Genomic DNA, 14,014 nt, shown 5'->3' with positions numbered 1-14,014 from the left:
GCCAGATACAGGCAACTTTACAAATCCAGGTATTTCACGTAACTAGCTCGCTCACTTGATATATGTTAGGACTGTTCCTCTCTCACAGGTAATTAAAATGATGCCACCAAAGAAGCATCCAAATTATGTGTCTCTGGATGGAGCCATGATGACACTGGAAAGAACTATTCAACCACTATTGCAGAAATAATTGTCAGTCCTAGAACCCCACCTACACCCAGAAGCAGGAGCTAATAACACAGAAAACCTCCTTCACATTTTTCTTAAAAAGTGAACCTTCTTTTTCTTTCCAATTTCCTTTGTGAAATTAAAAATGCACCCCTCCCCAATGATTACGATTTGTTAAAATCAAAATTAAACATGCAGAAAAAGTTTAAAGTCAAAAATAATCACTGATAAAAATTAATGTTGACAATCAAAAGAGAAACATTTTAAAATATTTTAGCTGTAGTAAGAGCACTTAAATTACTGAAAGTAAAAATATAGTAACATAGCATTCAGAAAGCTCATATTATTAATATAATCAACTACTCATCTATCCACTAATTCAAGAAATAGTTATGGAATAGTTGAAATTTGCTAACCGTAGAACTTAAATGTTCTCACCAAAAAAAAAAAAAAGATAAATATGTGAGATGGTGGACATGTTAATCAACTAGATGGGGGAATCCTTTCACAATGTAGACACATTTCAAATTACTGCGATGTCAACTTTAAATGTCTTACAATTTAATATGCCAATTATACCTCAGTGAAGCTGAAAAAGGAAATAAAAATAAAAAAGAAATATCTACTGAGTATCTGTTATGCACAAAGCTAGCCATGGTAGGATATTAAGATGAATCAGACCCAAATACTACTCTTAAGCAATTTAAAGTTAGGCAAGAATGAACTAGTGAATATATTTTCTCTTCCATTCATTTATTCATTCAAATTCTCATTGAATATTTACCATGTGTCAAGCATTATGATATTTATTTTTGTCCCTTGTAACAAAGACGTTGTCACCACTCATAAGAAACTCCCAGCCTGGAGGTACTTAAATAGTTATGCGAGTAAATAGTTATAATAGAAATACAGTGGTGCATGTCTTACTGGAGCTGGAGGAATAAAGGACGGCTCAGTGAAGAATCTGGATTAGGGAGAGGATTCAGACATGTAAAATCAGGGACAGGTTATTTTCAAGTTCAGAAATCAGCATGAGCAAAGGAAAAGGGGTGAGCAATTACAGAATTATTTTTATACTCTAGCTGTGACACCGGCTAGAAGATTTTTTTTTAATCCAAGAGTAACTTATAGATGTGCCACCTCTAAGAGTTTTACAGTTTTAGCTTGTAAGTTTAGGTCTTTGATACAGATGCCTTCTAAAGAAACAGAATTCTCACAGAACTGGCAAGCACCCTCCCACAGGCCCAGTCAGGGAGAGCAGGGCCCACAGGAAGGGGAGAGGTGATCAGACCCAGGCACGGGCCACAGACCACAGACCACAGACCACAGACCGTGGACAGCCTCGAGTGCCAAGGATGTGGGACTTTCTAGTGAGCAATGGGAAAACATCAGAAAGGTTAAGAATATGAGAATGATTCATCAGGTAGCTATATTCAGGATAGACTGGAAAGACCTGCTGGGAAGCTATTATAATATGAGACAAGAGATAATGAGTAGCTGAAGTCAATAGTGTTGATGAGAATGAAGAGCTGAAAAGTGCTGACAGGTCCTACAGGGGTCAAGTGGGATCTGGCCACATGTGACAATGAGGCTGTAAGGGGGAAGAAGTCCAAGGTCAAGTCTTGAGGGGAGGCTGGTATTATTAAGAGAAATAGGGATGGCAAAGAAAAAGATGATGAGTTCTGTTTGGGCCGTATTCCATTTGAGGGGCTAGGAAGATAAAAGAAATCAGTTATTCAGGAAGATGTTAAAGAGTCAAAAGAAAGCTGAATATATGGATCTGATACTGCAGAGCAGCCGCAGGGACTATGGCGCACCGTGATAGCGCAGTGGTTAGTACTCTGCGCTGTGATATTGCAAAGTCAGAACCAGATCTCAGAGATCTAGGTGGCATCTCCAGAGCACAGATATCAACCAGAGACAGACAAGGCAGAGCAGAGAGACACCCTTAGGGAGCACTTATCGTTAAGCCTGGCTAAAAGGAAGAATAGGGGCAGACATAAGCGGAAACCCAGGAACCCCTCCCAGCACATAACCCAGATGAAAGAGTTCCAGGCAGCAAAGGGCCATGAGCAGTGAGCGCTGAGAAAAGACCTTGAGGTGTGGCGACCAGGAGGTCACTAGCATTTTGGGCGTGTGGTTTCAGCAGGGGACCAGGGGTATGATGGAGACTGGCGGGATACTGGTGTGTGAGGAGCAGAGTTCCCTGTGATGCAGTGATGTCAGGCGACAGGATGATAGCTTAGAGGGAAGAGGATCAAGGAACAGTTCTTTTTCTTTTCAGAGTAGAGAAATTTGAGACAAGAGGGGCAGAGCAAGCAAGTTAGTGGGCTCACAGCCAGATGGTCTGGTCTGTGCTGCTCAATACGGTGTCCGCTAGCCACAGGTCCAAGCAGAAGGTAGTGTTTGAAGCTCAGAAAGGAAAACGCGTATGGACACTGAGGTGGGGAATGTGGAACGGAAGCAGAAATCCCCAAAGTGTCAGCAATGAGGGTGGAATTCTTCTAATTTTATACCCAAGGTACTGAATTTATTTTTTCTTAGAAAATAAAAACCGAACGCAGGGTTTGCTGGTGAATCTTAACCAATGCTCTTATCTATCCTCACTGTTAAAGCCCGCTGACAGAGAGCAGGCCATAATATTATAAGTCATAGGAAGATGTGAATGTTAAAGGGAGGGTGGGGGGCAGAGATTGATCATAATGAACTAAGGTGGCAGAAATGACAAAATTGGGGAGGGGTATACAATAGCCAAGACATGAAAGCAACCTAAATGCCCATTGACAGATGAATGGATAAAGAAGACGTGGTATATATATACAGTGGGATATTACTCGGCCATAAAAAAGAATGAAATAATGCTATTTGCAGCAACACGGATGGACCTAGAGATTATCATACTAAGCGAAGTAACTCAGACAGATTAAGACAAATAAAATATATCACTTATATGTGGAATCTAAAAACATGATACAAATGAACTTATTTACAAAACAGAAACAGACTCACAGACATAGAAAACAAACTTATGGTTACCAAAGGGGAAAGAGATGGGGAGGGATAAATTAGGAGTTTGGGATTAGCAGACACAAACTACTATATATAAAATAAACAAGGAACTACTATATAGCACAGGGAACTAGACTCAATACCTTGTAATAAAGTATAATGGAAAAGAATCTGCAAAAGAAAAAAATATATATATACATATATATGTATATATATCTGAATCACTTTGATGTACACCTGAAACTACCACAACACTGTAAATCAACTATACTTCAATTAAAAAAACATTGGGGAGGGGTACAAAAAAAAAGCACAGATTCCTGCCATTTTATGAATTTGGAGAAAGCTGTCCTTAACAATGGCACTCAGGGCAACCACCTTCTAGGTAAAGAGAGCTGGGAACAAAAAAATACTTTGTGACACCAATACAGAAACAGTGACCACCAGTTCCTTTCTTACCCTTCTCTACTTCCACATTAGTTACCTTCCTTCCATAGAAAAATGTGGGAAACAGCTTAAGCAGAGTGGGAAGAATAGGGGCTTTGGCTTCAAAGAATCTTGGGTCAAATCCCTGTTTTGTCACCACCAGCGGTGCCACTGGAACAAGTCCTAAAGCTTCTAGAGCCTGCTTCCTCACTGGCTAATGAGGGGTGATAGAGTTTGTGGCTGAAGGTCAAGTGTGTTCAGGCACTGCCAGGTAGTGAAGGGCTCGGGGAGCCCTGGAGCTAATCCCTCCTTCCTTCTGACTTGGACTCCACAGGGTGCCGGGTGTGGTCTACCCAGAGGCACTTCCTGGCTCTCAAAGTATGGCCGTGTGCAACAGCTTGGGCGGAGGAAGGCGAGCACTCCTCTTGGCCCTGCCCCAAGACCTGCCACACCGTCATTTTTCAACAAAACCAACATGCAATTTTATTCATGAATTTATGTTCCAAGTAATGTTCACTGAATTGGTGTTGAGTTCCCTTAAAATTAGATTATACAACTCAATTTTCAACTCTATCCAAGTAAGTGTAGGCCTTACAACACAGGCTGAACACAGAGGCAGAAGGGGAAAACAGTTCCTATCTTCTGTGCTCAGCCACTCAAGTCATTCTGACAGCATGGCAGCTCTCTGATTTATACACTGATTCTGCCCATACTGAATTCCAGTTTATTTCCTGTAGCATAATTAGTAATGATGATGACCATTTAGGTAAAGAGAAGAAAATTTATGAGGCTCTGGACCAAAGGTAGTGATGAATCTTCTTTCTCCCTTTCATCATAAACTCAAAAGATATGAGTCAACTACAGAAGAAACAAGTTCCACGTAAGCTAAAAAAGAAACTCGGAGTTCCTAGTCAAACACAGGATACACAAGCACACACTGGCAGCTGCTTTAGAGATCTGTCTTTGGAGTTAGTTTCCTTACAGGAGCAAGACATGATGCTCAAAGTAAATACTCAAATTCAAAAGAAAGGAGTATTTTGGTAGAACGCATAAGAACAGGTGTAAACTGAAATATATTGGAACGATTTTTCACAGTTTATTTTGAAAGAACCTAAAGTAAAAATTAAGAAAAAAACACACAGAAAAACAGACTACAAAAAGAGGAATAGCAGCTAAAGGAGGACAATCTCAAACTAACTGTGGCTTACGATCTAGAATTTATGTTCAAACGTATCTTCATAAAACAGTAGTTTCAGGAATTCCCTGGTGGTTCAGAGGTTAGGGCTCCAAGCTTCCACTGCAGGGGGCATGGGTTCAATCCCTGGTAGGGGAACTAAGATCCCCGCATGCTGCATAGCACAGCCAAAAAAAAGACAATATATATTACCTTAATTAAAAATTACTTTAAAATAAAAAAAAACAGTAGTTTCATAAATAATGTCAATTGTACAATATACGGATTAAAGGCCTTGAATCATCACTGAACTCAATACTAATGCACACCCTGGTTTTAAAATAGTTAAAAAAACTGAGATTTGTATAAATGGAAGAAGGTGTGACTTGGAGGGAAAATGCCAAAACCAGAGGGGTGTGTATATTGTAATTGTTGTTTAGGGGCAATGGACATTTGTTGCTTTACCACATCGATATATTTTCATAAAATAAAATTTCTTCTTTTTAAAAAACTGTATAATTTTAAGCACTTTCATTAAAGGTGTGGGTGTGATAAAGTGCTCCCATGAATTTAGTGGGTGGTAAAAAAGCAAAGGTCTCCAACACTGAATTTTTATAGTTCCAGTTGCTTTTAGCAGTCTCAGCACATGAGGATAGAAAAGCTGATGAAATATATCCAGTCGTCCCTTAGTATCTGTGGGGAATTGGTTCCAGAATCCCCTCTCGAATACCAAAATCCAAGGTTGCTCAAGCCCCTTATTTAAAATGGCCTAGGACAGCTGGCTCTCTGTATCCTGGGATATGAAATTCTCGAATATGAAACCCGCCGACTATAATGCAGGTAGTTTTACTCTGTTCATACTATAAAGACTCTTCATACGTTCTGATTTAGATCCGCGTCTGTGACATCAACTATGAAGCCTCTCCCCACTTGTGACACGAACTGATATTAATTACATGTGGCTGACCTTGAATTATTCCATTTAATGGTCTACACAACGATCTTAAAATCAACGGCTGTGTTGAGAAAAATCTCTAAGTCAGAGACTAAACTAGTCACTATACTGCTCTTCTTATTCTCTTAAAATAGCATGTCTTTCTGACGCAGGTCACTTACTTAATTTTTCAAGAAAATGTAAATATTTGAATTGAGATTGAAGAAATTAATTACAATTCCATTTAGTCTGGCATTTCAGCTGGCAAGACCGTTTAGTTATATTGGATCTTGACAAACACTCCGATTAATGGCAAGAATAGGAATGGCTGGCAGTGACAAGATGTGTAGCTGACTTTTGGTCCTCTGGTAGCAGAGAGCAACCGTTTCAGGACGCAGTTGCCTAATACGTGTAAAGTCCAATTGGTATAAACTACACTCTGTTTTCATGGAGAAGGCAGTGGATTCCAGGACTGACAAATCTCAAGTGAGAATTCTATGGGCCCAAGCTTTAATAGTTGCCCTGTTTTCTCCTATGAGCATCATGGTTTGTGTATTTGAAGATGCAAAAATTCTGGAAAGTGAGAATGGTTACTTAAAAGTCTTGAGTGACCAAGGAGGACGGGGCAAAGGACGGTGACGGTGTTGGAGGCCGACTGGCCCCGGTAGCAGACGCAGGCAGGGTAGAGAGAGAGGTCATTGGTTAAATGGGCAAAGAGCAGCAGACCAGAACGCCATGGTCAGCCTGGGGACTTGCCACACAAAGGGCTAGCCTTGCCAGCACTGCCCAGTGGGACAACCACAAGCCCGATGGACCTGGACACAGAGTAGGGGCCATACCTCTGCACGTGCCAATCCTTTCGCTGCAAAAATGCAACTAACCAAGCAGCTGAAACCGAACCACAGTTTCCAGAAATGTATTTACATAGGAGCATTTCATTTAAGTCAAGGTAGGGAAAAGATGAATGCATTTGACCTATCCACAGCTTGGTGATGAATATTTAAAATCAAAGTATATTGGCACCAAGACATTTTTAGGAATTAAAGCCAAATTTCATTATTGCCACGACTGATAAAAACCACTGGTTTTTGTTGGTTTGCTCGTTTTAATATCTATCAGATAATCATTACTATTAGGAATCAGGAGGTAAGGATTTTAGCTCTAATTCTGCCTATAAGTACTTGGGTTACCTTAGGCAAATCACCTCTCCATAAGCTGCAGTGTCCTCACCTCCAAGGACACTGGACTAGATGATCCCCTAGAGTCCCTTCTAGTAACAATAGTTCTATGACCTAAATAACTGCTAACCACACTCCTGGGTTTTCAACAACATGACAGAGCTGTCAGGCTGTTTGTTCTATAGTCATTACATCTGACAGATCATTTATACATATTAACTGTCAATGATCTCATGCAGGTTTACGTGAGACAGTGGACATCTAAAATAAATGGGAAGCATCTTACATATTAGAAGTTTCTTCCTTTAGGCCTTAGGTTTAATGAATGAGTCTAAAGAGAGCTAACACCCTAAAAGAAACAGCCACAACCTCTATTTGCAGCAACTATCAAAGGAATAACTATTTATGTTTAATCAATAACCCTCTCAGCTCAAGCCAAGATATTCCCATTATCCAAACTTGCTACTCCGTGAAGGTGGTTCCAACTGTCCCTTGAGCAGAAGCCTGCATAACTGTCTGGCTCATAGAGAGGCCAAGGTTAATGCTGGAATCAATCAGACACACAGCTTCACCTTCACTTGCTCTGATCACCCAATGACGGCAAAGAGAAAAGTTGCAGATGGTCATAAAGGTAGAGAAGAGATATAAAGGACTGTCAGGGAATCCCCAGACTCCCTGGAGAGAGGGGATGATAAAAGATGCCATCAGACAGACAGGCACAGCAAAGGGGAAAAGATCAATTACCCCAACTCTTAGAATTCTGAGTAGAGCTGAAGGAACTGACAAGCCAGGCACATAAGTAAAGTAAAGGAATGGAAAACAAACAAAAATCCTAAGTCTTCCCAATGGCTGGACATCTACTAAGATAAAATATGTAGTAGGAGGTAAACAAATATCTACTGGGAATCCACCAAGTGCCAAGCATTACTCAAGGCACTGGGGTCACCATGGCAACAAGAGTCTCTGCCCTCAAGGACCCTGACTGTGCAACCTGATCTGTGGAAAGAGAAGCAAAGGCGAGGGGAAGGGTAGACAAAGCACTGAAAGGGAGACTCTTCTTCAAGTGATCATATGAATTCAATTGATCATGCATAGGGCTTAGACAGAACCACTAAGCAGAAAACTATCATTGCCTGTTAGAGCCAGAAAGGATATTGGAACCCAAGGAGCCTAAGCTGGCCCACTGTTCTTTCCACTTCAGAGACATTGGAGAGCAAGAAGAGTCAGAGGGAAGGACACCGAAATTTCCTTTATTTGATTAAGCATTCCATCTGACCCATGTCAGCATCATCCCAGACAGCAAGGTGGCTCTGAGCTCACAAGTCTCAAGAGATGCAGGAGTTTAAGATGGTATTGCAAGGCAGCGATACCTTGCGATATCTAAAGACAGCCCAGTGCCAGGGAAGCACATTAAATCATCACTGGGGGGGGGATGTTTGAGGGCCAAGATTGTGAGTTAAGGACTGAGGGGCTGTCCGTGTAGGCAAGTGCTCTGGGGAGCAGAGGCCTCTCTCTGTGGAGGGTCCCCTTTGCCCCTGCTCTTCATGTGCAGGGGACAGAGAACCTCTGAAGGCCCCTGACAAACTTCCTACATAAATATTTGCATTTTCATAATATGAACCACACACGTGCATCCCCACTCCTATTTCTTACCCAACCACAAATTCCAACCACTGAAATCTTAAGGCAATTTGTTTTTTAATGTTTTCCCATTATATTTCATCTACTTCAGGGACCCACAGCCTTCCTCTGTAAAGGGGCAGATGATAAATCTTTTAGGCTTTTAGGCTTTTCGGGTCATGCAGGCTCTTCCACAAAAACTCAACTCTGCCACCAAAGTGTGACAGCAGTCAAGTCATATGTCAAGGAGCAGCAGAGGCTATGTTCCAATAAAACTGCCTTTATAGAAACAGGCCACAGATGGGATCTGGCCAATAGGACATCATTTGCTGACCTCAGATCTACATCATTTCTCATCATCTCTGTCCTTAATCCCAGAAATTCAGTGTATTACTCCAGAGATACCCATCCTCAAATCATCTTATTGCTCTAACATGAGTTATCTTAACTGAGTTTTCTGTCAAGCTAGAGAATGCAAAATATTTTCATAGTTATTTGGGAAGACATTAAGGGAATATCAGCTTTACAGATGCATTGTCTTTTTGAATGACTATTCCCAGACAACAGGAGGAAAGAGAGTTGAACAAAGAACATTAACAATGACAAACATTTGCTTGTCTCACCAACAGCAAGTACCATTAGTGAGAACATACAGATAGGGTTCCAAACTTTCTTCACACTTAAAAATATGGATCTACTGCTTCAACAAAATAAGCAATGATTCTAGAAGTCATTATGACAGCACCAGATTGAAGACAAGCCTTCATCTGATGGAATGTCACAAGGACACCATGATAATGCCTCCTGATGGTCTGAACTTTGGATACAATTCTTGTGTTCATCTGCATAGTCATTCAGTAGCTCAACAAATTTAGATTTGGCCAAGTGAATCTCAGCCCTATACAGAAGCATCTTCTGATGGTTCACCTTTACCAAGAAGGGACAATGGGTACATTTCCCAAACATGTGGAGCATTCCTTCAAAGTGCCACAGAACGTGGATGATTTACAATGAGAACTTCATTAATTTGAGGCATCTTAAGGCTGGAAGGGCAGGAAAGTCTTGGCTCAATTTTTTAAAAACCACCTAATTGTTAAGACTCACCTACTTTCACACATTAAAAAAAAATTTATATATATATATTTCTTTTTTTAATTAATTTTTAGGAGTATAGTTCCTTTACAATGTTGTGTTAGTTTCTGCTGTACAACAAAGTGAATCAGCCATATGTATACATATATCCCCTCTTTTTTGGATTTCCTTATTTCTTAAGAGTTCTCCAGGTTACCTGGAGAATATTCTACATTAAACATTTGAAAAAAGGATGGCACATTAAAAACTGGTGGGTTTTATAGCTATCACTTCAAATAAGCCTATTCAAAAGGCATTCATGAGATTATTTTCTTTGAGCAGAGAGTGTTCATTGCTTCAACCTCCCTACCTACCCTCAATATCGATGATTCATCGCACGAGTTAAGCCTCAAACTGAAGCTGCAAAGAATTCCTAAAGGCATCGGTACTAAAATTAAGCGCCATGCGGAGTCAGCTGTCAGTCTGCTCATTACCTCTGCTTTTTCTTACTTCCGGCTGCAGTAACTCAATGAGGGTTGATTTTCCATTTAGGCAAGGTAAGAAGAAAAGAAAAAACGTACAACCTCCCAAATTAGATATTGAACAGTGCTGCAACCAAAGGCCATCGATCATTAACTCATCTTTCCTAACCAAACAATAAATCCAAAAGATTTTTCCTCTTGCTTTCTTATATTTTTAAGTCAACTCTGAGGTAAAGTTTATCAATAATAAAACACACATATTTTAAGGGTACAGTTCAATGAGTTTTGACAAATGTGTGCAGCTGTGTAACCGCTGTGCCCATCAAGCTATTTCCACCACCAAAGGTCCCTTTTGCACCTCATCCAGTCCATCCTTCCTACCTCCACCCCAGACCCCCGTCCCTCCCAGCCACTGCTCTGCTCTCTATCTTTGAATTCGTTTGTGTATTTAAAACCCTGCCTGTGGGCTTTGACTTAGGGGAAAATAGCAGTACTCCGAGGTTCCTTTCAGATGTCCCAGGACCATGACATTTGTATATAAGGTGTTTATTCAACTTCACAGAGAAAACCCTAGAGTAGCAAATACTACTACAAATGCATTCATTCAAATATGTATTAAGAGGCACTGTTCTAGGTTTGAAGGATGGAAAGAGAAAAAGATGGGGCCCATCACTGCAAAGACAACCATGCTCACATAACTACAGCACAAGTGTGATTTGGGCTTAATGCAGGGGGTGGGCAGGGGATCCAACAGAAATGGAAAAAGGAGCACCTCTATCTGTCTGGGGAAGCCAGGAAAGATTTTTTTCAGAAAAAGACGGCATTTCAACTCCAAGGTAAGGACACAGCATATGCAAAAGCACAGAGTTCTAGATGTGACAGAATGAGGGGTGGTTAAGAACAGGGCCCAGAGGCCAGAGCCGCCAGCAAGTGACTCCAGTATCTCTGTAAAAGGTGATAATAACAGCACCTACCTCACAGGTTGTTCGGACTGAAATACATTAACACACGGAGAGCACTTAGAACAGTGCCTGGCATCCAGTTGGCTCTTCCAGGTACGATCGCCATCTCAGGAAGCAGGAAGAAGACTGGGTCCCACGCAGGGTGGTGGGGTTGGAGCAGTGCTAACTAGTCAACCGATGAAGCACAGTCCTCCCCCCAGGCTCTGAGCTCAATGGAGAAGCAGATGACGAAGCAGGCGGGGGCTAAAACATGAGCTCGGCCGCATCGCTCTAAAGCAAGACTGGAGGAAACAGCCGGGCCCCAAAGCCCAAAGGCACTTCTTCCTCCTTCCCCTTCTGGTCCTAACGATCAGAGCAGCTGTCCCCGAAGGCTGGAAAAGGCCAGGTCACTAGGTGGCAGCAGGTGCAGCGAGCAACACAAGCCCCCAAGGAGGGTGAACAGGTCTGAGAGATGGGAGAGGGAGGAGAGGCGGAGGAAGGGGGAAGGGTGGGGTGGGGGGAGCACAGGCCAAGCAGGGCCCTGTCTCCTCCTCCTTCCCGCTCTCAGCAAGGGGCTTGGAGGAAGGCCGAGGCCCCCAGGAGAAGGCAGAAGTGGGAGTTCTTATTTTGTAGGAAGAGGTGGGATTCCAAGGAATGGAACAAGGGCCCCTCCCTTCCTGTTACACAGAGCCTGGATTTTATCTGGGAGGTGATAGGGCTCGTGAAGACTTCACAGGAGAGAGGCATCCCAATCACAACTGCATTATCATTATTATTTTGAACCATTTTAAAGAATATAATTCAGTGGCATTAAGTACATACATAATGTAGTAGAACCATCACCACTGTCTATTTCCAGAACTTGTTCATCATCCCAAACAGAAACTCTATAGCCATTAAACAATAACTCCCCATCATCCCCTCCCCCGAGCCCCTGGTGGCCTCTAGTCTGCATTTTGTCCCAAGGAACTACTTATCTAGGTACCTCGTGTAAGTGGAATCAAATAACACTTGTCCTTTTGGGTCTGGCCTATTTCATTATGCACGTGTGCCAAGGTCTGTCCATGTTAAAGCAGGTATCAGAATTTATCCCTTTTTTATGGCTGAGTAATATTCCACTGTGCGTTATTTTTAACAGCTCCCCTGGCAGCAGAGTGGGGATGAATTGGCAGGGGTTCAGCTGAAAGGGAAGGATGGGCAAGGCTGGAATGAAGACCATGAGGATGGAGGAAAAGGGAAGAGAAAATGAAGAGGACTTGGAGATAGGATGGAAGTAGAGAGAGAGGGGAGACCAAGGGAGGAATGAGGGAAAGATCCCCAGTCTCCGGTTCAGACCACTGGATGGAGGTAGCATTTTTGAGGAGAGTGGCTCTAATGAAAAGCAGCGAGGGGTCTGGAGGTTACAGAGATGGCCCGATACTCTCTGCGTCTTGAAATTTTCTAACTACTGAAGTCCTGACTTCCATGTGAAACTTAGACAACTATTGGGAAACTAGCTTTACTGCATACTTTTATTTATATGAAGTTATATTTCACCTAGCCAATTATTAGACAACAAAGAAATAGGTATTTTCATTAATAGGCCCTCTAGAAAAAATGAAGGTGGGGGAAGAGAACTACGAATCACAAATGTTTAAGTTTCTAGAGATTAAACCTTAGCAGTGTTCCCATTCTTCGCACCTCTGAAAAGCTACAGTAAAATACTTGTAAGGGGTTGTGCGGGGCCAGAGTGATTATTATTAGATCATCACATTGTCAAATAAGGACTGTCTCTGGGCCCACAGCCATTTCTTGCCTCGTAAATTCCTTTCTCAATCAACACCGGGCTGTGATTATAGAATCAACGCAGGGAAATGCTAGATTCACCACCTCTCCCTTGGCTACTTATTCATCGGAGCGCCTTCCTCCTCTGTAAACAGACACATCTTTAGATGGTTCATGGCAGGCACTCCTTTATTAAATGACACCACATTAAAGTGTACACTTACTCGCTTTTTATCTCAACTAAAATAATTCAACTTTCCAAGGAGCCCCAAATTGAAATGTGAGGTTATGGATTATCCAAATCTTTATATCCAAGACCGTGCACAAAGCATTTAAACTGGCTGCACAGAAAAAAATTAAGCAATTTAGGACACAATGTTCCCCCTACTCTCACCAAGTACCCTCAAAGCAAAAAACACTGTAAAAATACAGGCTCTATGTCAGATAAAAAAAAAAGATTCATTTTATTTAAAAACTTTACATGTAAATGACTTCTGTTAAAAGAAAAAAAAAAAAGCTTTCTTGTTTAATATTAAAGCTTAAAGGTCCCATCATCAAATAAGGAACAATTTACTTCCAAAACATTTTTTTAAATTATGTAACCTTTTTAGAATATTAATACATATTCTAAATATAGCATGTGTGGGGGGGGATATATATGTGTCATGATCTGTTAGTATATTTTTATATATAGGCCACATAAGACCCAATTCATTCTTTTGAAAATAACAGAGACGGACAATTCTTACATCTTAAACTGGTTTTGTTATAGAATTATTGCAATTTTATCTCAATCACATCAAATACATTCAATTTTAGGGGAAGTAAAATAATTAGTTTTTTAATAAATTTATTTATTTTTGGCTGCATTGGGTCTTCGTTGCTGTGCCCAGGCTTTCTCTAGTTGCGGCGAGTGGGGGCTACTCTTCATTGCGGTGTGCAGGCTTCTCATTGCGGTGGCTTCTCTTGTTGCGGAGCATGGGCTCTAGGTGCGCGGGCTTCAGTAGTTGTGGCTCACGCACTCAGTAGTTGTGGCACACGGGCTTAGTTGCTCTGCAGCATGTGGGATCTTCCCGAACCGGGGCTCGAACCCATGTCCCCTGCACTGGCAGGTGGATTCTTAACCACTGTGCCACCAGGGAATCCCGAAGTAAAATATTTAAGTCATATTTTTAAACAATTGATAGTCAGAATATCTGAATTAATCAGTAATGACCAACACTTAACAATAATTTCTACCAAAGCCT

General features: G+C 41.4%; 1 protein-coding gene across 9 annotated transcripts in view; it reads right to left on the bottom strand.

Annotated features, from left to right (window-relative positions):
* RNF152 (ring finger protein 152) overlaps positions 1 to 14,014 on the bottom strand; it is an 81,136-nt gene that overhangs the window by 8,466 nt on the left and 58,656 nt on the right. The window contains exon 1 of one of the 9 annotated variants that reach the window (XM_082417984.1): positions 3,637 to 4,174. The exons of the other annotated variants lie outside the window; for them this stretch is intronic. The gene's annotated coding sequence lies outside the window, so the exon portion shown is untranslated. Of the gene's footprint in view, positions 1 to 3,636; positions 4,175 to 14,014 lie in introns of those variants that run through there. 9 annotated transcript variants of the gene reach the window in all.

The sequence above is a fragment of the Balaenoptera physalus genome, assembly GCF_965194825.1.
Source record: "Balaenoptera physalus genome assembly, chromosome: 12".
NCBI lineage: Eukaryota > Metazoa > Chordata > Mammalia > Artiodactyla > Balaenopteridae > Balaenoptera > Balaenoptera physalus.
The sequence above is the reverse complement of the archived record's forward strand: the minus strand, read 5'-3'. Positions and strand labels throughout refer to the sequence as shown.